Raw genomic sequence first — 27891 nt, 5'->3', positions numbered from 1 at the left:
GATGCATGGCCACCAGACCATCTGTTTACCACAGGTATTGCTGCTGGATGGCTCAAAGTGCTGTCATGTCCTGACCCATTATTCCCTTTCCTTGCCCCTGCAATTACACTAACCTCAGCAGCATTTCATTTTCTTTTCCTCTTTATCGAATGACGTCAGTGCAGCTTTCATAGAAAATGGTCGTATGTAGGGGTCAGTGGAAATGTTTACATTTAAAAAGAGTAGGGCATCACATGGCATCCGCGAGGTGGGGAACACCTGTGATACAGGTGTGCAAGAGCAACAGCATCTGTTCTTAACGAGGACACGTAGTATATGTAATTTTCTCTCTCTCTCTCTCTCTCTCTCTCTCTCTCTCTCTCTCTCTCTCTCTCTCTCTCTCTCTCTCTCTCTGGAACGGGCTAACCAATAGGCATGCAGCGCTGCGAAACAGGCCTATCAAGCAGGAACTGTGGTGAACGCTACTCGCTAGCAAGGGGTCTGTCATGCCCCTGTGGCTGTATATCGTCGTAGGTTCTCTATCTATTCATATGTTTATCTATCGGTCGGTCGGTCTGTTTATCTACCTATCTCTCAACTGTCTATTTCCCTTCAAAGAGTTTGAGACGATAGCTTCGAGATAGATAATGGTGAACGGTATGATAATGCGAATTGTCTCAACGAGACAGGTCGAACGTTACTGATAAAGATGTAATACAGATAAGAGACAAAATTGGTTTCTGTTGTGCTAGACGGTCTCCCGTCAAGCAAACAGAAGCAAACAAGAGAAAATCTGAAAAAAAAAATTAAAATCTTCTTCAGTCAAATCTGATGATCGAGAACACTTAGATTACCTCGAGAGTTTGAAAGACCTCCAACTTCGCAGTCGTGGTAGAGACGCGTAACGATGAGTGCATGGTCGAGATTCAACGTTCATAACAGGTAATGTCTTCATTCATAAAGCATCTCAGAAAAGTAGATAAACGAATGATCAAGTTTGAAATCATACCTAGTCCTTGGACTGAGCCAGGGCATGTGAAACGTCCGGGGTAAACCATGGAATGGCCTGTGGTGCCTGGATGTGGACAGGGAGCTGTGGTTTCGGTACATCACACATGACAGCTAGAGAATGAGTGTGATCGAAGGTGGCATTTTTTGTGTTTTTCTGGCGCTACCTCGCTGAAGCGGGGAACGGCAATCAGGTATGAGTATATTATAGTACTTGATCGCCGCTTCCCACGTTAGTGAGGTGACGCCAGGAACAGAGAGAAATAGGTCGCATTCGCTCACATCCATTCTCTGGCTGTCATGTGTAATGCACCTAAGCCACAGCTCCCTACCCACATCCAGGCCCCACAGACCTTTCTATGGTTTACCCCCGGACGTTTCACATGCCCTGGTTCAGTCCACAGACAGTGGGTCGCCACTTGTTTACCCTAACGTTCTAATTCACTCTGTCCCATGCACGCCTCTCACCCTCCTGCATGTCAGTCCAAAGTACTGCAGTGTCCTGCAAGGTGAGAGTTGCCCTGCCGGGGGGAGCAACTCCACAAACATTCAAAGGAAACCTGAGTCTCTGGTTGAAGACAGTCCCTGATGAATCTTGGATTGACTGCCATGTGAGATGCGTGGCGGCGAAGGGAAAATTTTAATTCAGTGGTCCAGATGTGCGGTGAGGCCTACGAGCCAGCCGTGTAATTCTGGCAATATTTCCACGTTGGTATGTGTAGGTAGGTCAGTGTCCTTCTAGTTTCCCTCCTTGGCCCAGGTAGCTGTCTTCTCCTTCCTTCACGTGTGCTTTTAGCTTTCAGTCCACAGACACACACACACACACACACACACACACACACACACACACACTTCATCTCACACCGAACACTTGACTTCTCCCCCAAATTTTTCTGCGTTGCGGGGCGCTACGCGCTAAGCCATCCAAAGGCAAAATCTCAACTTAGGTGCGTGTTCCTTTTCTTAACTGGGTGGTTAGAGGAGAGAGGGAAGAGGTGGGAGAGAGTGGGGGAAGGAATTGTTTGAAATGGAAGAGGAGGTTGAAGTGTGAACAAGTGTACGGCGCGAGGTTTATGATACAAGTCGAAGGTTATCTGAAAGTGTGTTGATCGTGTCTTATCTATATGCCCTCGACATAGTGGGTGTGTGTGTGTGTGTGTGTGTGTGTGTGTCTGGATTGACATGGCAGGGTGAACGTGTCTGGTGGGCAGAATAGGTCATTTCAGAGACCCTTTGAGGGTCATTATGTGGTTGATGAAAGGATAATACATGTGTGTGGCGTGAGTGTGTGTACTGTCCCAAAAATTGTTGTGAACACTTGAACCTGATTGTGAACCCTTGAACCTGGTGTTTAAGATTATCCATTGCCGTTGGGTGTTTATCAATCTAAAGTCCAAGTAACTAACCAGCTAATGACGTGGTTTGGGTTGAGATGTATTCCCTCGAAGCGTATCCTCATATACGAAGTGAAGCAGCAGCCATTGAGGGCTAACCGCTGATGAAGCGTATCGGATCACGATTCGAACCCTTGCGTTAGTTATGTCATACGTACTTGCCCGCCAGAACTCCTACTGGCTTGAGGCACCTACTGGCTTTAGCCACTTACACTGTAACTCAGCATCACAGAAGTCCAAACGATGACCTGTCTAGGGCACAGAGGAAGCTGTCTGGCAGTTCTCTTACCTCCACCATCCAGGAGGAAGCCATCGTAACCTGTCTGGTGAGATGGCACAGACGTGATGCTCTGCCATCTACAGGCATGTGTACAGTGCAGACTTTGAAGTCATGCTAGTCAAAGTTTCAGCTGTCAGCGACGCTATCTCCCACGCCCTCCCTCTGGGAGAGGGGCGGCAGCTTCACCAATAGAACCATGATGATTCGAAGATGATTTCGACCCGAATCTCTTCATGAGAATGGCTTGATCTGATGCTGAGCAAACACCTCTGTCCTTACTTTACGGGTTCTATTATTTTCTTGCTTTGTTTGGTGAACGCTGAGGACATAGAAGAGTTCTTGAACATGTCAATCAGCCAACATCATCTACAGACCTATAGTTTTCACTCTCTTCGTCTTGAAGTTACCCGATGAGAAAGTACAAGACGTGCTGGATAAGCCATATTTCATGTATCATTCTACTTGAGATGGCCTAAGCCAGATTGACCATTTTCGTTCGACTGTCGATTACATGTGTCGACAGGCAATCACAGAAGTGGACATACAGCATATTGCTGGTCTTGCGATCTCAACGAAAGGGAAAAATAACTCTAGGTTCTCCCATACTGGTCGTCAAGGAATCAGACCAGTTGACACAGCAAGCACTACCAGGCAGTCTACTGCTTTTGTAAAAAGAAAAAATTATGATCATATTCTTTCGCATTGTCTAGTGAGGCTTCGAAACACTCTCATAGCTATGACGGACTTTATGAATGCTGGCTTTAAAGATGTCATTTCACCTTGATGGAGTTTATCAAAGGCCATTTGCTTGCCAAGCTGGCAGGAGCAAAATTCAGCAAGCAAGACTCAACTCAAACGTTTATCATCCGATGGAAGTGGACGAGAACTGTAGACTCCCTCTGTGAACACTACATGGGATTCAAGAGGCTCACACGTCTGCCATATATAGTCTCTCGACCATCGATATTCCAGAGGGCTGTAGAGCAAGTCTTACACGGTGTTCCTGGAACTGGCGTCTGCCTGGATGAGTGGTGATCGCGGGGCGCCATACTAGATGGCGAGGGAACACTCGAAGAATCTGGAGTTGATGCCTCAAAGGCTTCGGAGATCTCTGCTTCTGAGGGAAAGAGAAGTGTGCTTCCTTCGTCACTTGTTTTTACCTTGGACGCCACCCTACTGACGCCACGGGTTTACTACACAGGGATCCTGCTAAAAGTGGAGAGCAGAAAGAAAACTTCAGCTCCGCAAGACGTAGCTCAAATGAAGTCTTTTCTGGGCCTCATACAAGTGAAGGCAGAACTATCAACCATGGGCGTCGTCAGCGTTTGACAAGGCTAGTAAGATATTAACCTCAAACCACCAGTGCCTTGTTTACTACCTCCGTCAAAGACCGATTATCCACGCTGGTGAGGCCAGTTAGGCAGTGAGGGATCATGTGGAAGCAAAGTGACAAGGAAAAGCCTGTCGCCTTTGCCTTCCGAACATCAGACGTGAGTGAAAAACGTGACTCGTATACCATTTGACATTGGCCCTACGTGCAGACTGTGGTCCATGAACCACATTATGCCTCACGATACAGATGAACCACCACAGCAGCGTTCACAGTAACGCTAGGGTAATAATCCCTTCTGGCCACCGAGAGATTGAAAGAGTAATAGATATAAGTGTTGACCAGTCATGTGCCAGGCTGGTTAAAGAAGTTAATCACTTTTAATTCTATCAATAGTTATGTAGGATTTCCCCTGTTGCTAGGATATAGTTCAGCTTGTTTAGCATGGCTTTCATCTCGTCGAACGTAGCTAGGATGACTCGAAATGAATGTAGCGGTTCACGCGTGCGCTACGAAGCTCAACTCACTGCAGGTCGAACCGGTTCCACGAACATATCGATACATTGTATTCAGATAACTTCCTTTTGGTAAATTTCTGTGCTTAACACTAACATTGTCTCGCATGAATTTCCCTACCACATCACACCCTCGAGGACATACTAACCTTATCATGTTTATCATACGAAAGAAATATACCTCGTCTCGTCGACTTATTCCCTGCTTCGTATCACATCGTTATTGCCATACACAAATATCATGTGTTCCTTGGGCGTGTGGTCTTCATATTGCAAGACTTGTATATACTTTCCATCATCTACACTTTATGATGATGTGGGTTAATGTCATTGCATCACGATTCGTTGTCGTCATTAGTACAACTTGCTATTTAGAGGCTTTCGTGAAAACACATCATGTGTTCCTGTTTATTAACTATCAGATACGATACGTGGCTGCAGAGAAAACATCATATTACTTAAACACACACACACACACACACACACACACACACACGCGCGCACGCGAGAGACAGAGGTACCAACCACACAAGTGATGGTCGAAGGGCGTACCGTAGCCAAGGGTGCAAAACAAGTTTTTAGAGGATGTACACAGGAGCTGAAAGGGGTTTGGTGAAATGGTTTAGACCAGCGGAGAGGATGAGTGTAAAGTGGTTGACGAAGAGGATCCGACATGTAAGAAGTGGAAGGAACAAGGGAGAGGGAGAAAGCGGGGAAGAAGGTAGAAGAATGGAATGAAAGAAGCTTTGAAGGTTCGGAATCCAAACTTGCAGGGATAGAACAAATTGGAACGATTTGGTGGTATACAGGGGACGACGTGCTGTCATTGGGTTGAACCAGGGCATATGAAGCGATCGAGAGAAACCATATCCATCGTCACCATGACGACCAGGAACACCATCACAACATTCTGCACAGCTACCATCTCCACCATCACCAGGAGCTCCATCACCATCGCCACCATCATCTACCACAGCAGATACTAACTTCACCATCAGGAACATCACACAGTTCAACACACTGTCAGGGGTTCCAAACCCTGGGATCGCTACTGCACCTTTCCCGAGGCTGAAGAACTTGTAAGTAATACCTTGCTGGAGTTGTTTTGCTCTGTTTGCCATACTCAGTCACCCATGTCCCTTGAGTTACCATCATTACTTCAACATGCTACCCTCCAACACAACACCCCACCATCATCACTTCAACATGCTACCCTCCAACACAACACTACATCACCATCATTACTTCAACATGCTACCCTCCAACACACGACCATCATCATCACTTCAACATGCTACCCTCCAACACACCACCACCATCATCACTTCAACATGCTACCCTCCAACACAACACTACACCATCATCACTTCAACATGCTACCCTCCAACACAACACCACCATCATCACTTCAACATGCTACCCTCCAACACAACACTACACCATCATCACTTCAACATGCTACCCTCCAACACAACACCACCATCATCACTTCAACATGCTACCCTCCAACACAACACTACACCATCATCACTTCAACATGCTACCCTCCAACACAACACTACACCATCATCACTTCAACATGCTATCCTCCAACACAACACTACATCACCATCATTACTTCAACATGCTACCCTCCAACACACCACCACCATCATCACTTCAACATGCTACCCTCCAACACACCACCACCATCATCACTTCAACATGCTACCCTCCAACACATCACCACACCACCATCACTTCAACATGCTACCCTCCAACACACGACCATCATCACTTCAACATGCTACCCTCCAACACATCACCACACCATTATCACTTCAACATGCTACCCTCCAACACAACACCACCATCACTTCAACATGCTACCCTCCAACACCACACCACCATCACTTCAACATGCTACCCTCCAACACAACACCACCATCACTTCAACATGCTACCCTCCAACACCACACCACCATCACTTCAACATGCTACCCTCCAACACAACACCATCACTTCAACATGCTATCCTCCAACACAACACTACACCATCATCACTTCAACATGCTACCCTCTAACACAACACCACAACACCATCACTTCAACATGCTACCCTCCAACACAACACCACACCACCATCACTTCAACATGCTGCCCTCCAACACAACACTACACCACCATCAACATACTACCCTCCAACACAACACCATCTTTCTCCATGGCTCTCCCACAGACCATCATCAACCAAACATACACGTCGGTTGTGTGGTTGACCGATGATAATCCACCGTTAAATAGGCTACGGTTGCCAATTGTTCAAGAAGTTTATAACTTCTTTCGTTTGTATTAGCCTAGCGTCTGTCACACTGCTCACTAACGCATTATTGATCCTTACTTTATTAATCATAACTTTATTAATAGATATGAATATATATGATAGGTTTTACCTGTCATACTTGTCTGAATTATTCACATGTTTTCTTTGACTGTAGGAGTATAATATCATATTCTAACAGCAATCTAAATCATTCAACACCAAAAAAACATGAGAATAAATATATTCTAAGTTGAAGAAGAAACTGTATTTTTCTTTTTTCATATTTGCACGTATTATTTCCTAAAACTTTAGGAAATAGGCAGCTGAAACAAGGCTCTGTCTTGGAGATGGACTGAGCGCTACTTTAGCTAGGCATTTCCACGAAACTTCGTTCACAGCTGATGAGTTCCAGTGGTCTTCGCTCACAGCGGCAACCTCCTTCCTCATTATTCATGCATATTCATTTTGAGAGTTTTCACTATCATGTCCTTGACTGCTGTAGTTCCTTGGTTAATGGCTTCTTCCTCCGTCTTCATGCACACATCTTTGAAACGTGAATTTCCACCCTATTCGAATACGCTCAGACGTGACAGCAAAGCTAGCACGGCCATTAGTGTCAAACTGCCATACATTTTATCCCCCCCACGACTTTGACATTAGAAATAACTGTGTGACTTGAATCGCTGGCGGTAAAAATGTCTTACAGCAGTGGACAGTGGTGACCCCTCAGTCTCTCCCCTTGTCACACCGCGCTGCCAGACGAGCGTCCGTCCACGGTCACATGTACCAGTCAAGGTACACACACTCAGAGAAGACCGCTGGCGTAGCAGAGACCACGGCCCACTTCACGAACCACTCTTATTCACCCTGAGCCACTGGAAGTCGCTGGAACATCGCGTCCAGGAGCGTCGGCGCTGGAAGTCGCCAGGAGTATCGGCGCTGGAAGCAAAGAGGAGGTAAGAGGGATGCGTGGAAGGAGATAATTTATCTATATCTGTCACAATCTTCATGGAGACTGCGGGTGTAGGAGGAGAAAGACCCCCTCCGCTCCAAGCCTGCATTTGCTCCGCTTAGGTTCATAGCGGAATATCATATCGCATTGGTCACTACACACGAGTTCGCTCTGACTTCGCAACGATTTCCTCGTGAAGTTTTAACTATATATAACTTACTTCAGTGTCTAATCTCAGTAACAGATCCTGGTACCCCACGTTATCACTATATAGCGTATCCCAGCTACATTATTATCCCCTACGCTCGCTTTACACGAGTTCAATTGTTTTACTTATTTTTTCCTGTTATTTTGGTTTCTTTTTCATCTTTGTCGAATATATATTTTTTTCCTCAGTGGTTATTATCATCACAACCAACCCATTGTTTTAAGTCTACGTTTCGCATTTGTTGTATCGACAGTTTATACAGTTTTATCCTCCAAAATGTTACATTTTTACGACTAAGTTTTTTACCTTTGCAATTGTAGTGATATATAAGACCAATTGATCGTGCATTCATAGGTCTGGTTTCTATATTTATCGTCGTCTTTCAGGTGTGTGTGTGTGTGTGTGTGTGTGTGTGTGTATCCCGACTTAAGCAGTTAGGTTCCATGTGTCCTTTGGTTGTCACATACCGGGACCGTTGTAACCATCTAACCTACATTTGGGTATACTGGCGGTCAGCTGACCTCTCGCTAGCATTTAATACATAACATTTTTTGACAGATGTTACCTTCACGTCTTAGAATGGATCCATACACTTTATTTTTCCATTTTTTTTAAGTGATATAATCTGATGCACATATTCCAACCCACATACGCATGATTTTTGCAAGAATTTTGATCCACATGTTTATTTAGTTTTGACCAAGTCACTGCCCAAATGCATGCATATATAAGCATCATGTATCACATTTAAAACGCGTTGGGTTACAATATATATATTATTCTGGTTTTGCTACATACATACTCTACTGTGTTTAGCCCATGTATTCTTATGTTTTGGTTCAACCATTCAAGTGAAGGGCGCAAATGGGGAGGTGATAACAAGTAGTGGTGATGTGAGAAGGAGATGGAGTGAGTATTTTGAAGGTTTGTTGAATATGTTTGATGATAGAGTGGCAGATATAGGGTGTTTTGGTCGAGGTGGTGTGCAAAGTGAGAGGGTTAGGGAAAATGATTTGGTAAACAGAGAAGAGGTAGTAAAAGCTTTGCGGAAGATGAAAGCCGGCAAGGCAGCAGGTTTGGATGGTATTGCAATGGAATTTATTAAAAAAGGGGGTGACTGTATTGTTGACTGGTTGGTAAGGTTATTTAATGTATGTATGACTCATGGTGAGGTGCCTGAGGATTGGCGGAATGCGTGCATAGTGCCATTGTGCAAAGGCAAAGGGGATAAGAGTGAGTGCTCAAATTACAGAGGTATAAGTTTGATGAGTATTCCTGGTAAATTATATGGGAGGGTATTGATTGAGAGGGTGAAGGCATGTACAGAGCATCAGATTGGGGAAGAGCAGTGTGGTTTCAGAAGTGGTAGAGGATGTGTGGATCAGGTGTTTGCTTTGAAGAATGTATGTGAGAAATACTTAGAAAAGCAAATGGATTTGTATGTAGCATTTATGGATCTGGAGAAGGCATATGATAGAGTTGATAGAGATGCTCTGTGGAAGGTATTAAGAATATATGGTGTGGGAGGCAAGTTGTTAGAAGCAGTGAAAAGTTTTTATCGAGGATGTAAGGCATGTGTACGTGTAGGAAGAGAGGAAAGTGATTGGTTCTCAGTGAATGTAGGTTTGCGGCAGGGGTGTGTGATGTCTCCATGGTTGTTTAATCTGTTTATGGATGGGGTTGTTAGGGAGGTGAATGCAAGAGTTTTGGAAAGAGGGGCAAGTATGAAGTCTTTTGGGGATGAGAGAGCTTGGGAAGTGAGTCAGTTGTTGTTCGCTGATGATACAGCGCTGGTGGCTGATTCATGTGAGAAACTGCAGAAGCTGGTGACTGAGTTTGGTAAAGTGTGTGAAAGAAGAAAGTTAAGAGTAAATGTGAATAAGAGCAAGGTTATTAGGTACAGTAGGGTTGAGGGTCAAGTCAATTGGGAGGTGAGTTTGAATGGAGAAAAACTGGAGGAAGTGAAGTGTTTTAGATATCTGGGAGTGGATCTGGCAGCGGATGGAACCATGGAAGCGGAAGTGGATCATAGGGTGGGGGAGGAGGGCGAAAATTCTGGGAGCCTTGAAGAATGTGTGGAAGTCGAGAACATTATCTCGGAAAGCAAAAATGGGTATGTTTGAAGGAATAGTGGTTCCAACAATGTTGTATGGTTGCGAGGCGTGGGCTATGGATAGAGTTGTGCGCAGGAGGATGGATGTGCTGGAAATGAGATGTTTGAGGACAATGTGTGGTGTGAGGTGGTTTGATCGAGTAAGTAACGTAAGGGTAAGAGAGATGTGTGGAAATAAAAAGAGCGTAGTTGAGAGAGCAGAAGAGGGTGTTTTGAAATGGTTTGGGCACATGGAGAGAATGAGTGAGGAAAGATTGACCAAGAGGATATATGTGTCGGAGGTGGAGGGAACGAGGAGAAGAGGGAGACCAAATTGGAGGTGGAAAGATGGAGTGAAAAAGATTTTGTGTGATCGGGGCCTGAACATGCAGGAGGGTGAAAGGAGGGCAAGGAATAGAGTGAATTGGAGCGATGTGGTATACCGGGGTTGACGTGCTGTCAGTGGATTGAATCAAGGCATGTGAAGCGTCTGGGGTAAACCATGGAAAGCTGTGTAGGTATGTATATTTGCGTGTGTGGACGTATGTATATACATGTGTATGGGGGTGGGTTGGGCCATTTCTTTCGTCTGTTTCCTTGCGCTACCTCGCAAACGCGGGAGACAGCGACAAAGCAAATATATATATATATATATATATATATATATATATATATATATATATATATATTGAATTGGTCCATACACTTTCACCCACTTGGTCCATACATTTGCTAGTAGCTTTTACTTCTTGCATTCCTTGTATAATCGAGTTCATTTCGTCTTATACATTCTTCAAGTTTTGGGACTTATATTTTGGGTTGTCGCCATATTTCATATAATGTCTTTTATCTTTCTAATCTAACACATTTTGGGTTGTCTCCATATTTCATATATTGTCTTTTATCGTTCTAATCGTAACGTTCTGTTCCACTTTGAATCCATTCGTCCTCTTCGAATTATCTCGATATACGTCCTATCTCCTGTGGTTTACAGGGCAAAATTATCTTGAGTTAGTTTACGTGTGTAACTCAGAGATACAAACTTGATCTGGTCTCCCCCAACCTCCCCTAGCCTAAAAAGGCGTTAGGGAAATGGGTTGCATATCTTCAGGTAGTCTTCCTTTTCATGTCTGCCAGTTTGGTCTAACTTATACAGTCTTTTAGGGTAGTACTTGCATTGTACATCTCTAATTCCGAAAATATCATAATACCCCAGTTTTCACCCACACATTATCTCTTATAATTTTAGCCAGTATAGTTTTTTATGTTTGTCTTATACATTTTTTTTAACTTTTTTATTACGATACAATAATCCCCATCAGTTTTGCTTCATGTGTAGTCTCTCACGATTAAATGATTGTCTCTTTATTAGTCTAGTTTCGTACATTCATACTTTTTGGCCATATCTTACAGTTACTTAAATACCTTCTCTCTTAAGTAGTTTAAGTACATACATTGATACTTATTTGGTCATATCCTGTTAAAAAGTTAACCTTTAAATCCCTCTCACCTCCACACCATCTTTTCTAATTATGATCCAACATATCCCGTTGTTAAGTTGTGGTTTTCATCCATAAACACGAGTTCTTGGTCTGTAATCATTGATTTCAATTATTTCACCCAAACGCAATTCATCTTCGAAGTTTCTTTGCCCAATTGCGTTGTTAAGACGATGGTTCAACCTTGAGTCTAGTGATTCAGCAAAAGCTGCGGAATGTATGTAGGTCTGTGTGTCCCCAGAGTATGAGCAGATTGGACCAGTGGCAATCAAAGTATGGATGCAGGAAGCACCGAGCTTTGCAGGGACCTGCCCGTGAGAAAAAAAAAAAGAAAATGTTCTCTGTTGGCAACACAGCGCTAGGAGTTTTAACCCAAATGGCTTCTATTGGCCTCCTCCCACACCCATGTTTTTAAATCAGAAACTGACGGTAAAAGAAGGACAGCGAGAGATCCAATTTTACAGCCTTTTTGGTCTTTGGTATTTCATTGTCATTTAGCAATTTAGAACACATTTAAACGTCAGATTTGAAGAGTTTAAAGATGAACTAAGTAAGGTTTGGCCTCAGGAGCTTTTAGAATGAGAGAGCCACATGTCAACACAAGGTCTCAGACGCATCCCAAGTGACGTGCATAAACAGATTTTCCTACATGGTTACAACTCCGTCATAAAGAACAGTCTACTCCAAGAACAGGAGATTCCAGAGGTTCCTGTTGCATCAGTAAATACTGTACTTTCCAGTCATTGTAATAGATAGTTATGGATCAGAGAGTGTGGGTGAAGCGTAGCAACGCTGGTCACACCGGGCGATATCCGCGTTCCCTTGAACTGGTGTCTGGTTCCCTGGCTCGGTCATAATGAAGGGCACTTGCACTCGCTTGTGCTTGCATGAGAGCCTGTCACTGTATACAAGTTGTCTGTTTTCTTTTTTTTTTTTATGTACGTTTTATGGCAGTGATGCCCTACGTATGTTTACATACCTTCAAGGTCGCGGCATGTCACATATTCTGTCATCAGACTACCTCTCCTTGCCGGGTTTTGTTTTATTTTCATTTCATTGGACAGATGTTAGGGCAACACTTGCTCACAAGCTGAGCTCAGTCCAAGGTCATCACTTATCTTTCTTGGTCGTATAGTCATCAGAACTGAGGAAATACTTGACAATTAAGTGGACCAAGAAAAACGTGACTGATAACTTTAAACATATACACACTATTTTTTTTTTTTTTTTTGTCAGAGGTACAGTCAGTTTGCTCCAAGCTGCATTTTCCATGCAGATATATATTTTGTTTCCTTCTTGTTCGTCCTTTCCCATGTAATCATAGTAATGCCAGGAACAGACAAAGAAAGGCTTCATTCGCTCACATCCAATCTCCAGCTGTCATGAGTAAATGCACTGAAACCACAGCTAAGCAAAACCAGCCTCCACATACCTTTCTGCGGTTTCCCGAAGGAGCTTCATATGCCCTGATTCGGTGCGTTGACAGCACGTCGCCCCCTTTATACCATATCGCTCCAGTTCCCTTTGTTCTGTGCACGTCTTTCATCCACTTTCATATTTTGACCCCAAAACACTCAAAATCTCTTTCACTCCATCCTGCCACCTCCAGTTTGGTCTCTCCTTTCTCCTTATCCCCTCTACATCTGACACATGTATTCTCTTTGTCAACTTCCCCTCACTCATTCTTTCCATATGTCTAAACTATTTCAGCGCACCCTCTTCATCTATATCAATCATTCTTCTTCTTATCACACATCTCTTACCCGATTATTACTTACTCGATCAAATCACCTCACACCACATGTCCTCAAACATTTTATTTCCATCACATCCATCCTCCTCTGCACATCCTCATGCCTTGCTTTCATGCTACATCGTAGGGACTACTATACCTTCAAACATGCCCTTTTTCGTCCTAGATAAGAACCTTCCTTTCCACATATTCTTCACTGCTCCCAGAACCCTTACCCCTTCACCCATCCTATGCCTCACTTCCATGGAACCATACACTGCCATATCCATGTTTAGGTATCTAGAACACTTCACTTACTCCATGTTTTCTCCGTTCAAACTCACATCCCAGCTTACTTGTCCCTCAATCCTGCTAATCTCAACCTTGCTTTTTACTCCCATTTACTCACAACTTCCTTCTTTTACCCACTTCCAAACTCAGACACCAACTTCTACAGTTTCTCACTCGATTCTGCCACCAGGCTCCCTTCACTCCGAGACATACTGTGCTTACTCGCCCCTCCTCTAAGAATCCAAACACACTGTGCATACTCGCCCCTTTCTCCGAGACTTTTGCATTTACCTCCCTCACCACCCTATCCCCAAACAAATTGAACAACCATGGTGACCACACACCCCAGCTGCAAACCGACCGCCTAGAGAACCACTTACTCTTCATTCTTCTTACTCGCGCATCCAGTAGCTTTCCTCCTACACCATATATTCATTAGACCTTCCACAAGGCATTTCTATCAACCCTATCCTAAGCTTGCTCCAGATACCTGAAGCCTATTTTGTTCAATCTAAACTTTCTGCTGTTACTGTAGTAATTACAATTCTGAAATTATGGACAGAAAAAATCTTGACATTGAATGCTGTTGATGAACATGTCCAGTTTCTTCATTCGTTCTAAGTCGCTGGGAGTAATTACAGCAGATCTCGTGTGTGTTGCCAGCTGCATTATGATGAACGGCTAGGCTGTCGCTTTTCCTAGGAATGAGTTGTTTTTGTTGCTAAGGCGTGTGGTTTACGTCTGGTGACCTTCGTGTCTAGACTCTTACCACCACTGGTACCTTCACCCCTGCCTTGGGTAACCGCAGGATTATGTCAAGTGATAGGCTGTAAGCTGGGCTATTCCTATCTTACTCTGTTTACATTGTTTATCCGTCATCATTAATCCATTCACAATTCCATGGGATGGATCTGGTAAACACAGCCCCTGACACGGTCAATGTTGATTCGTACCTGCAAGAAAAGATCTAAAGTACAATTGCATTAATTACGTAGAAATAAGATGGGGTGAATGTAGAAACAAACTTTGGTTCGATTTTAGAATTTACATGTTATCATTAGTGTTTACGAAGTCACTTTTGCATAACACAATTTGACCAGGGTTTGTTCACAGACAAATAACAACTGAACGCCAAGTTTTATTTGTTATATTTTCGATATCAAAAATAATAGTATTGATGCACTTAAAAAGAACATTTTATATTTGATATAATGTAAAATTGTTTTTCTTCTAAACAGATGTGAAATTGCTTTACTACTAACGAAATATTTTTCTTAATTATAAGACGCAATTTTTAGTTTGTATGCTCAACATCACATATCACAATGCGTATTTCACACACAGGTAATTTTTATGAAGTAAAATCTAATGACAGATTTTACATTGGGGTCTTGTTGATATGAGCTTCGCCTTCTCATGCAAACCTCTATTTTCACAACTGCCTGACATCATGTATATCACCATCATTGCGACCCTACGACCAGTATTAATACAGAGTGACGTTACAATCTGCCTAGTTGTGAATGAAGCTGATAAGAGGTTATAGGTGATTTATACATGCTAGATTGTTAACTCTTACCCACTCTAATGGCCTCGGTAAAACACGAAGCTCATGAACAAGGAGCTGGCTCCTCGCAAAATTAATCCAGAATTGAAGAGAATGAAGAAGAGACCTAATGTGTCCTCCAGGCACCGAGGCCCGAGGTGTTAATATGTGGTATGAAGTAAGGGCATAATTAGCTAAGCCCCCCCTTAAGATATCTGGCAAACACTTGCAAGTGTGGAACGTCTGTTGTCTGAATTTATATATCCGTGCGCAGGGCCGGCACTGACCATCTGAGAGTCCATAGCTAAGTCTTTTATGTACCTCTCCACCTATTAAACTACCCCTACCAGATCACGAGCTGTAGAGGGGGCCCAGGAACATGCCTGCGGAAAAAAAGAAGAAAGAAAAGTTAGGGTGTCACGAGCGGCATTTCCTGTTTTCTTATAAAGGCTGACATATGACGGTCTGGGACCAGGAGGTGGCCTCCCCCCTTCAATATCCCCCCCCCTCTGCAGAACGGATATCCACTCATTCTTTCTCCCCCGCGCCTAACACACTCGTTCTGTTGGCATTACCCGTCCAATACACCTTGTCTGACTCGTCACTTAGCAATCTGATCCACTGGGGACGAAAGTCGGTCGCATCCTGTCCCCAGAACCCGCCCGGACCCCACTGGCCAACCACCAACCATCCCGTATAGCCCTACTTGTTTTCATGGACACGATTCTTTTCCAGGATGATATAGAACACATAAGAACACTAAGCGTTGTTCACTTAAATGTTTACTTTGTCAAGTCTAACCTGTTCAACATTAGCATTGGTTATGTTTACTTTGTTAAGTCTAACCTGTTCAACTTTAGCAATGGTTATATGTCTGCTGTACTGTAATTAACTACGAAAGCAACAGAAGTGAAAGGAAGCGCAGGTCTTGCTCTCGTCCTGAGCAAAAAAAATCATATTCCTGGACGTACTGAACCCTACTTCCCCCACCAGGTCCCCACAATCCCCCCCGAGCGCCCTCCACACCTCCGGCCGGGGATGACAGCGGCCGTCGACGCACTAAGACAGACGCGGGGCGTCAGGCAGGTTGTGATGATGGCTTCATGCCTCACGAAACTTCCAAGCAAAAAAATGAAACTAACATCCCATTCCTCACCAATTTGGTTGATTTGAAAAGACGGGTGTGAGAGGAAATTGTTATCATGGAGTTGCAGTGGACTATATAAACATACTCCTCGTAGTCTGTACTTTACTGTACAGAACTTTGAGTGAGATGCCCCATCCTATGGCGTTCCCCACAATTACCCCTTACCAACCCCGTAATTAAACCATTGACTGACATCCTTGGCCAGACTATCACACACCAGCCACAACTGATGGCTTGGTGGTGATTCTTTTTTTTATCATAGTTTATTCCGATTTTAGTGGCGGGTGGATTAGCTATCTAAAAATGAATAAGGCACATTCAATAACGTCTTCCAGCCTGCCTTTATGTACGCTAAGTGGCGGTGGTCGTGGGTGGACGCCAGACCGACTTCATTTAGCTTAAAATAGTTTACCGAGGACTTGTGTACGTGTTGCATTTGTTGGAGTTGAGTCATGCTGGCTTCCCGTGTGTCCATAGTCTTATCTTGTTTGTTTGGCGGGTTCCCGAGGCTCTGGGAGATGTCAAAATGGGTTGGGAAGAAGCCGGATAGGATGGTTCACCAGGTCTGTGTTGGCTAGGCTAATGCGCACGGCCTTACTAAATCCCATCTCGCGCATGATGATCATTGGTCAGGTGGGGGAGCAGCGTCACCATTCACACTATCTCTCTGCATTGCTTCTCACTGCGTCCGATCTCTGATCCTTCATTCTTCTGACCGCATACCTTCCCACACTCTATCTAGCGGTCAAATTCCGCCTTCAGTGAGCTTGCTGTTGGCTTGTTTTGATCTACTGACACCTGGATTTCACATCGATACATCAGAGATGGGGATAAGTTCTTCGTACAAGTGTCTTGCACACAGCTGAGAATTATCACCATACACGTCAGTGTCCTAATCAAGGCCATTTTCTCAATGTAAGTCAGGTAACCAATTTATTAACCAACTCCATGAGGATGATGAACACCTGTGTTGACTGTGGACCGATTACCCGCAACCATGATTCGATTATACTAATTGAACTATATATTTGGTTATCTAAACTCGCCCACAGTAAACAATTCACCATACAAACTGACACTTTGTGACATATCTCTTTCCAAAGTTGAGATTTTCCCCTCACGCATTCACAGAATTATCGCCCTCATCAATTTCTGGCGCCACCCCACCCCACGGGAAACAGCATCGCCACCCCTGCGTCAGCGAGGGAGCGCCAGGAACCAGACGAAGAAAGGCCACATCCGCTTACATCCATATACGAGCTGTCATGTGTAATGCACCGAAACCACAGTTCCCTAAGCTCCCTATCCCACACCCAGACCCCACAGACCTTTCCATGGTTTACCCCGGACGTTTCACATGCTCTGGTTCAGTCCATTGACGGCACGTTGACCCCAGTATACCACATCGTTCCAACTCACCCTATTCCGTGCACGCCTTTCACCCTCCTGCATGTTCAGGTACCGATCGCTCAAAATCTTTTGGGAGCAGGAAACCTCACGCAACGAAATGACTCCGCTCATCACCTCAGGCGCGGCATTATTGAATGGATAACTGACATGGGTGCCATCTGTGAAATTGGACAAGCAATCTTTTTCATTGCTGTAAAGGACTGGGTCAAGTATCTTTTGTGTAAGGATGTGTTGGGAGACAGTGTCAAATACTTTTTGACCCTTTTGTTAGTCTACTGCCGCTAGTAATGTGCGGGACGGGAGTCTGCGGCTGGTTGAAATTTAGTAGGGTGTGTTGTGAGATGTCAATGCGTAGAGTTGTGGTGGAGTGGTTGGATTCGAAGGTGAGACTGGGATATTTTGCTTCGTTCTGTTGCGAGTCTTTCTTAGGGAATGAATAGTAAAGACACAAGTGATTTAGGGTGGTTTGAAGGGTTTTACGAATGGTTTATCTTCACGATAGTTTACCTCCAAATATCTTTACATTTTACTAAGTCACTCTACCGAGATGAGATCGTTTTGGCTCACTATACTCCTCGAACTTTCGTCTTGACAGTAACCTCTCCTTCGCTAAGCTAGACTCAGCCGGCCTTGAAACTACATTTCATAACTCTGTTCTCATTATAGTCTCCATCTTCACAGAGCTATGTTCAAGGCCTGCCGCTTGGGTCATTGCACTCTTGCTTTCACAATATCTTTGTCTTCACAACGCTAGGGTCAGGGCCTGCCTTGAACTTTGAACGCATACACACGCACGTTAACTGCCCGGTAAACGAGGACATTGGAAAAAGCAGAGGTGAGAACAGACATAATGAGGATGCCTAGTCAAGAATATACATACGGTTTTGCAGCCAGACATCATTTACAAGGAGTATAAGACCAGCACACGAAAGTGTAAACAAAGCAACTCTTTGAAAAGAATATTGTGGACAAGGCATGAGAAAATCGAAAACATCTAAGACTTTTACATAAACTCATCAAGAGTCATTTTGCCAGCTAAGGATCAGCGACTCAGGCTAAGGGATTCAGAGACAATTAATTAACTAGTTGTATATGTGAGTAACTGAATGACAAGGTCAAAGGTGTTTTCATAGTGGAAGACACTATAGCTCCCAGCATCAGTCTGGTGGAATGGGGAGGTGATTTTAGAAATGGAGGAAAATAAGCTTCAGAATTCTCTGTGTGAAAAGGACTTTGGAGTCGGCACGGTCGCTAGCCTATCGCCCAAGTCCCACATAAGGAGAATAGGTAAGGAGACGGACTGTCTACTGGTAAATATCAAAGCATATCTCAAGTATGAAGGAAATATATCCTACATAAGGCTAAAACTAGAATATACTTCTCAAGTTTGGTCACCGCATCGAAAGAAGCACAAAGAGCTAATTGAAAAGGTCCAGAGGAAGGCGGCAGAAATGGTGCTAGAATTAAGAGATCTGAGTAACAAGTGAAAGTCAGAGGCTTTGAATTTACCCACCTTGGAAGAGAGGTGAGTGAAGGGTGACGTGATCACAACCTTCACATTTTTCAAAACGTCGATGACGTGGACGCTGATGTAAGGATGGAGCAACAAGAGGACATGACAAAATTAAGAAAAAAAAAAGTAAAGAAAAAAGAAGTAAAGTTATTTTGTAGTGTAAGAGTAGTGAATGAATGAAACTGAAGACATGGTTAATGCAGACGGCATAAACAGAGGGCCTTCCTCACTAAACACTCGTCTTCGTTAATGTACTACTTCACCTTCAAAGTCACCTCTAACATGCATCTCCACCGCCTCTTATCTTTACCATATGCTCATCTTTACTACAATTTCATCACCGTTAATTACCCCATCATCCTCACTCACCATAACATTAATCAACTAAGCTATGATAATTCTCTGTTCATTATACTCCTCTTCATTACATCAAAACCCTTATCTGTACATACCCTAATGTTTACAGAGTTAGGTTCAAGGCCGGCCGCTGGTTCGCTTTTCTCTGCACTATACCTTCGTCTTCACGGTACAACCAGCTCTCTTGCTTATACCCGTATCTTCACTAAGTGAGGTGCCAAGCCGACCTTGGCCTTTTCCCACACACCTACACAGGACCCTCCTATTATAATGTGCTTATTTTGGAGCCATTCCATTACGACAGGACCCCTTTGAAGCGAGAAGTTCTATGACAAGAAACCCTTTTTTTCGTCTACTGATGATGATGCAGCCTCACCTGAGGTAACTGATGGCAGGGGGAGTCCGGTAACACACAATTATATTCATGGACCTCCGTGGTGTAGCAGGTAGCGTCACTGACCGTCACGCATACACGGACTGCCTGGGATCAAACCCTTATACGTTTGGCTCCTGGTCGCAGTAGCCGATCCTCAGTCCACCCAGCTATTCCTCCTCTCCCAGGGATTGGTCGATAAAGTGGGTATCTGGCATAGGCTATAGGGCATTGTGTGTGTGTGTGTGTGTGTGTGTGTGTGTGTGTACATACATACATAGGAGTAAAGACATGGTAAATGTATAGAATGCTGCAACAAGAATGTAAAACTCCTCGTAATAGACCATTAAGTAATCACACACACACACACACACACACACACACACACACATATATATATATATATATATATATATATATATATATATATATATATATATATATATATATATATATATATATCATGTTCTTTTCAGGCTAGTGCATTAGTGATAGATAGATAAGGGATTGCGAGAGTCAGCAGTTTTAAACTTGTTACGCTCGCGGCACGACCATGCCAAACATATCACCCTGAATATTATGCTGCATTTTTCATGACAGTTATAAACTCGTTACATGATTCACGATGACCTGAGTGCTCCCACCCCTGGTTATCACTAACTCGTTGATCAAAACAGGTCGGATGTAGGGTACTCTGTCCACCATATGGCCACTTGACAACAAGATGAGCCAGTTTTTCCAAGCTCCCTCAGCCACGAAAAGTCACAGATTGCGCCCCCTGTGTTCTCGACACCAACCCTCTTAAAAGCCGTAGTACAGGCTGACATGGAGGCAGTCTATTAGAGAGTCAAGAGCAGGTCTCCACCTAAGGCTAACGCTCCACCTTCGGCTCACTGATGCAAATAGTCCTCTACTCCACTTTGTTGAAATAGAATTCATTTTTGGTGAAGGAAGATTCCCTATAATTTGTTTATGGATGGGGTGGTTAGGAAGGTAAATGCAAGAGGCGGGTATGCATGCAGTCTGTTGGGGATAAGTTGTTCGCCGATGGTACAGCACTGGTGGCTGATTTAAGTGAGAAACTGCAAAAGTTGGTGACTCAGTTTGGAAAAGTGTGTGAAAGGAGAAAGTTGAGAGCAAATGTGAATAAGAGCAAGGTTATTAGGTTCAGCAAGGTTTTGAGGGACAAGTAAGTTGGGATGTGAATTCGATTGGAAAAGAAATCGAAGAAGTGAAGTGTTTCAGGTATCTGGAAGTTTATTTAGCAGCGAATGGAACCATGGAAGTGGAAGTGAGTCATAAGGTGGGGGAGGGGGGAGGGCGAAGGTTCTGGGAGCGATGAAGAATGTGTGGAAAGAGAGAACGATATCTTGGAGAGCGAAAATGGGTATGCTTAAAGGAATAGAATGTTATATGGTTGCGAGGCATAGGCTATAGATAGGGTTGTACGGAGGAGGGTGCATGTATTGGAAGTTAAATGTTTGAGGACAATATGGTGTGAGGTGGTTTGGTCGAGTAAATAATGAAAGGATAAGAGAGAGATGTGTGGTAATGAAAATAGCGAGATTGATGGGGCAGAAGAGGTTGTGCTAAAATGGTTTGGACAAATGAAGAGAATGAGTGAGGAAAGGTTGACAAAGAGGATATATGTTTCAGAACTGGAGGGAACAAAGAGAAGCGGTAGACCAAATTGGAGGTGGAAGGGTGGATTGAAAAAGATTTTGAGCGATCGGGGTCTGAACATGCATGAGGGTGAGAGGCGTGCAAGGAATAGATTGAATTGGAACGATGTGTTGTACTAGGGTCGACTTGCTTTCAATTGACTGACCCAGGGCATGTGAAATGTCTAGGGTAAACCATGGAAAGGTCTGTGGGGCTTGGATGTAGATAGGGAGTTGTGGTTTCGGTGCATTACACTTGACAGCTAGAGACTGAGCGTAAACGAATGTGGCCTTTTTCGTGTGTTTTCCTGGCGCTACCTCACTTACGTAGGGAATGGTGATCCTGTTTTCTGTGGGGCAGGGTGGCGCCGAGAATGGATGAAGGCAAGCAAGTATAAATATGTACATACATGGGTATATATGTATATGGCTGTGTATGTGTATATGTTGATATTTATATGAATATGTATGTATATGTGCGTGTATGAGTGTGTGTGTGTGTGTATATATATATATATATATATATATATATATATATATATATATATATATATATATATATATATATATATAAATATATATATATATATATATATATATATTTTTTTTTTTTTATACTTTGTCGCTGACTCCCGCGTTTGCGAGGTAGCGCAAGGAAACAGACGAAAGAAATGGCCCAACCCCCCCCCATACACATGTACATACACACGTCCACACACGCAAATATACATACCTACACAGCTTTCCATGGTTTACCCCGGACGCTTCACATGTCTTAATTCAATCCACTGACAGCACGTCAACCCCTGTATACCACATCGCTCCAATTCACTCTATTTCTTGCCCTCCTTTCACCCTCCTGCATGTTCAGGCCCCGATCACACAAAATCCTTTTCACTCCATCTTTCCACCTCCAATTTGGTCTCCCTCTTCTCATCGTTCCCTCCACCTCCGACACATATATCCTCTTGGTCAATCTTTCCTCACTCATTCTCTCCATGTGCCCAAACCATTTCAAAACACCCTCTTCTGCTCTCTCAACCACGCTCTTTTTATTTCCACACATCTCTCTTACCCTTACGTTACTTACTCGATCAAACCACCTCACACCACACATTGTCCTCAAACATCTCATTTCCAGCACATCCATCCTCCTGCGCACAACTCTATCCATAGCCCACGCCTCGCAACCATACAACATTGTTGGAACCACTATTCCTTCAAACATACCCATTTTTGCTTTCCGGGATAATGTTCTCGACTTCCACACATTTTTCAAGGCTCCCAAAATTTTCGCCCCCTCCCCCACCCTATGATCCACTTCCGCTTCCATGGTTCCATCCGCTGACAGATCCACTCCCAGATATCTAAAACACTTCACTTCCTCCAGTTTTTCTCCATTCAAACTCACCTCCCAATTGACTTGACCCTCAACCCTACTGTACCTAATAACCTTGCTCTTATTCACATTTACTCTTAACTTTCTTCTTTCACACACTTTACCAAACTCAGTCACCAGCTTCTGCAGTTTCTCACATGAATCAGCCACCAGCGCTGTATCATCAGCGAACAACAACTGACTCACTTCCCAAGCTCTCTCATCCCCAACAGACTTCATACTTGCCCCTCTTTCCAAAACTCTTGCATTCACCTCCCTAACAACCCCATCCATAAACAAATTAAACAACCATGGAGACATCACACACCCCTGCCGCAAACCTACATTCACTGAGAACCAATCACTTTCCTCTCTTCCTACACGTACACATGCCTTACATCCTCGATAAAACTTTTCACTGCTTCTAACAACTTTCCTCCCTCACCATATATTCTTAATACCTTCCACAGAGCATCTCTATCAACTCTATCATATGCCTTCTCCAGATCCATAAATGCTACATACAAATCCATTTGCTTTTCTAAGTATTTCTCACATACATTCTTCAAAGCAAACACCTGATCCACACATCCTCTACCACTTCTGAAACCACACTGCTCTTCCCCAATCTGATGCTCTGTACAAGCCTTCACCCTCTCAATCAATACCTTCCCATATAATTTACCAGGAATACTCAACAAACTTATACCTCTGTAATTTGAGCACTCACTCTTATCCCCTTTGCCTTTGTACAATGGCACTATGCAAGCATTCCGCCAATCCTCAGGCACCTCACCCTGAGTCATACATACATTAAATAACCTTACCAACCAGTCAACAATATATATATATATATATATATATATATATATATATATATATATATATATATATATATATATATATATGAAGTCTGTTGGGGATGAGAGAGCTTGGGAAGTGAGTCAGTTGTTGTTCGCTGATGATACAGCGCTGGTGGCGGATTCATGTGAGAAACTGCAGAAGCTGGTGACGGAGTTTGGTAAAGTGTGTGAAAGAAGAAAGTTAAGAGTAAATGTGAATAAGAGCAAGGTTATTAGGTACAGTAGGGTTGAGGGTCAAGTCAATTGGGAGGTGAGTTTGAATGGAGAAAAACTTGAGGAAGTGAAGTGTTTTAGATATCTGGGAGTGGATCTGTCAGCGGATGGAACCATGGAAGCGGAAGTGGATCATAGGGTGGGGGAGGGGGCGAAAATTTTGGGAGCCTTGAAAAATGTGTGGAAGTCGAGAACATTATCCCGGAAAGCAAAAATGGGTATGTTTGAAGGAATAGTAGTTCCAACAATGTTGTATGGTTGCGAGGCGTGGGCTATGGATAGAGTTGTGCGCAGGAGGATGGATGTGCTGGAAATGAGATGTTTGAGGACAATGTGTGGTGTGAGGTGGTTTGATCGAGTAAGTAACGTAAGGGTAAGAGAGATGTGTGGAAATAAAAAGAGCGTGGTTGAGAGAGCAGAAGAGGGTGTTTTGAAATGGTTTGGGCACATGGAGAGAATGAACGAGGAAAGATTGACCAAGAGGATATATGTGTCGGAGGTGGAGGGAACGAGGAGAAGAGGGAGACCAAATTGGAGGTGGAAAGATGGAGTGAAAAGGATTTTGTGTGATAGGGGCCTGAACATGCAGGAGGGTGAAAGGAGGGCAAGGAATAGAGTGAATTGGAGCGATGTGGTATACAGGGGTTGACGTGCTGTCAGTGGATTGAATCAAGGCATGTGAAGCGTCCGGGGTAAACCAAGGAAAGCTGTGTAGGTATGTATATTTGCGTGTGTGGACGTGTGTATGTACATGTGTAAGGGGGGGTGGGTTGGGCCATTTCTTTCGTCTGTTTCCTTGCGCTACCTCGCAAACGCGGGAGACAGCGACAAAGTATAAAAAAAAAAAAAAAAAATATATATATATATGTATATATATATATATATATATATATATATATATATATATATATATATATATATATATATGTGTGTGTGTGTGAGTGTGTGTGGTACATCACATCCTATATTTACTGAATGACGTCACGTCTGACCACTTGGGTCGTCGGCCACAGACGTGAAGATTATAGGGTTGGATAACCTTGAGAACCTGACAGAAGCTTTGCCACTCTCATATCTCTGCCTGTGTGTGTAATTGCCTTTTCATACAGGAGGGAGTTCTGCTCTTGCGAGGTTCCATCTCTGGACCATTGTCGTAGTTACTGTCTTACAACATCTTTTTGAACATTTGTGCAGCTGTCCTCATTTCCAGGACAATATAATTTTCTTTATTCCATTGACCCTGCTCGTTAATAATAAGAAAAAAGTGTGTCTTTATGTTAATTTCTTGCTTATTCTTGTAGTTGATTTCTATGTCCCAGGTCACAGAAGTGGACGCTGACGTGATCAGGTCACCCCTTACCCCTTTTTTACACTTTAGACAAAAAAAAAAAATAGAAATCGCCTCCAACCTTTCACAGTAACCCATTATTGATTTAGGTATATCTGTTGCCACTTTTGATCTTTCTCTGGTGTTTCTGTGTGCTTTGACCAAGTTTGAAAATCACAATCTAATTTTATTCTCTTGTAGGATGTGAACAGTTGAATGAATATTTCTTCATCCATATATTTGATGTGATCTTAATGTATGTTAGAAGACAAATCGTCTCATATTATTTCTCCCAAAATGGAACTCTGGTGTGGCATAATGGCAACTTCCAAGTGCCTCTCACACAAGATTTCTACACTCTATTTCCTGTGATAACATGTATTCCGCCCTTCATTTACTGTATCCCATCATCATTACTTTCCATTTAGGCTGAATGTATAAAATCATGTATTATGTCAGCTTTAGAGTTTGTGTTGGTCCCTTTGAAGTTGATACAAGATTTACTTCCCACATGACCTTAGCTTTATTCACATACTTAAGATACAAGTTCATTTCTTCTAGAGAACCAAATATTTAGATTGAGATGAGCAGTTGTCCCATGACAGTCCTGTGCCATGCCACAATTCACCCCAGTCCAAACCAAAAAAGATTATATTGGATGTACCCTTTATCCCTCCCCACTAAGGTGATTATTTTTATTAATGACTGGAGTCCTCATTCGTCTAAAAACCCATCTTCTCTCCATCCTCCTATGTGGCACCATATCAGATGCTTTCTAGCATTACTGATGCAGACAATAAACCCATCCTTTTCTTTTTTTCTAGGGCAAAGTTTATATTCTCATAGAGGTTTAAGAGATTTGTTGCACATGACCTTTCCCCAAATTCATCTTTCTTAAAATCAGAAAGTTTCTCCTTCACAATGGCGTTCTCTTTATCTTTAACAGTATTTTACAGACTACAGGCAACAAAGAGAGTGGTGTGTAGTTCAGCACAACATTAGTCTCTATTCTTAAGAATAGGTATGATTATTTGCCCACTTTTACTCCCTTAGTACTTTGCCTTTCTCCATCTGCATCTTGAACATTCCAAGCAGCATGTGTAGTGTATCTGCATTAACCACTTAGGGAGAAATATCTTTAAGAATATGAGCCATATATGAATCATAGCCCTTTAGTACCATTTATGTTTGGAGTGAAAAAGATTTTGAGTGCTTGGGACTGAACATGCAGGAGGGTGAAAGGCACCCATGAGATAGAGTTCGTTTCCAGACTCCTTCCCATCCCATCTCACTGGTGTTAGGAATAGTATTTTCTGCCATGAAAATACTGAGACCTCGTCATTCAACTCTTTGCATGTCTTTACAACTTTTCTCTCTGAGCACCCTTCTGACTCTTTCTTGTCTGGAATTTTCTTAGCTTCCCCGAGTACCTCATAGCTAAATGAATCAAAATTAAGTGTTGCATTACTGGTATTCTTTTTATTTCTTGACTTTATTCACCAATTTTCCTCCTTCTTTTGGCAAAGAAATTGTCCTTGGCATGTCTTTGGCCTTTAAGGGGTTTGATCAGCATTCCCTCCTTCAATCCAAAAATTAACAATGATTAATGCCTATCAGCCTTCTGCTTGATTAATCTCTACAAATTTTGGCTCCATCTGCTTGTCTTTAAAACTCATCATTGCAGAATCTGTGGCCTCCATGTCTCAGGTTTTCTGAGAAATCACCATTTTTGCCAACATATATAGACCCTGTATACTGTGCATTATTTTAAGCTTTCCTTCTAGTAGACCATGAATTTTCTTAGTTGTTCTGTCTACCAGTACATATCATTCTCAGTAAAGCGTCACATTTTCCATATGTCCCTTCATTTCATTTTTCTTAGTCCTCTGTTTCATTATATCTCACTTTATGCTCTAATTATGTTAAATATATCCAAAAATTGCTCCTGCTTCCCCTTCCCTTCCACTGTTATTGGTATATTTATTTATTTATTTTGCTTTGTCGCTGTCTCCCGCGTTAGCGAGGTAGCGCAAGGAAACAGACGAAAGAATGGCCCAACCCACCCACGTATACATGTATATACATACACATCCACACACGCAATTTGGTATACATACTTATACATCTCAATGTATACATATATATACACACACAGACATATACATATATACACATGTACATAATTCATACTGTCTGCCTTTATTTATTCCCATCGCCACCTCGCCACACATGGAATAACAACCCCCTCCCCCCTCATGTGTGCGAGGTAGCGCACTCAGTCTCTAGCTGTCATGTAATAATGCACCGAAACCACAGCTCCCTTTGCACATCCAGGCCCCACACAACTTTCCATGGTTTACCCCAGATGCTTCACATGCCCTGGTTCAATCCATTGACAGCACGTCGACCCCGGTGTACCACATCATTCCAATTCACTCTATTCCTTGCACGCCTTTCGCCCTCCTGCATGTTCAGGCCCCGATCACTCAAAATCTTTTTCACTCATCTTTCCACCTCCAAT

General features: G+C 43.1%; 1 protein-coding gene across 3 annotated transcripts in view; it reads left to right on the top strand.

Moving 5' to 3' along the window:
• The first annotated feature begins 2739 nt into the window (after positions 1-2739).
• The window catches only part of LOC139746015 (integrin beta-2-like protein), a 47387-nt gene continuing 22235 nt past the window's right edge, over positions 2740-27891 (top strand). Inside the window, exons 1-2 of one of the 3 annotated variants that reach the window (XM_071656813.1) lie at positions 2740-5585; positions 7515-7764. The gene's annotated coding sequence lies outside the window, so the exon portion shown is untranslated. Of the gene's footprint in view, positions 5586-7514; positions 7765-25067; positions 25127-27891 lie in introns of those variants that run through there. The other 2 variants (XM_071656814.1, XM_071656815.1) reach the window with 2 other exon arrangements.

This window comes from Panulirus ornatus, chromosome 63 (genome assembly GCF_036320965.1).
Source record: "Panulirus ornatus isolate Po-2019 chromosome 63, ASM3632096v1, whole genome shotgun sequence".
Lineage (NCBI taxonomy): Eukaryota > Metazoa > Arthropoda > Malacostraca > Decapoda > Palinuridae > Panulirus > Panulirus ornatus.
The sequence above is the reverse complement of the archived record's forward strand: the minus strand, read 5'-3'. Positions and strand labels throughout refer to the sequence as shown.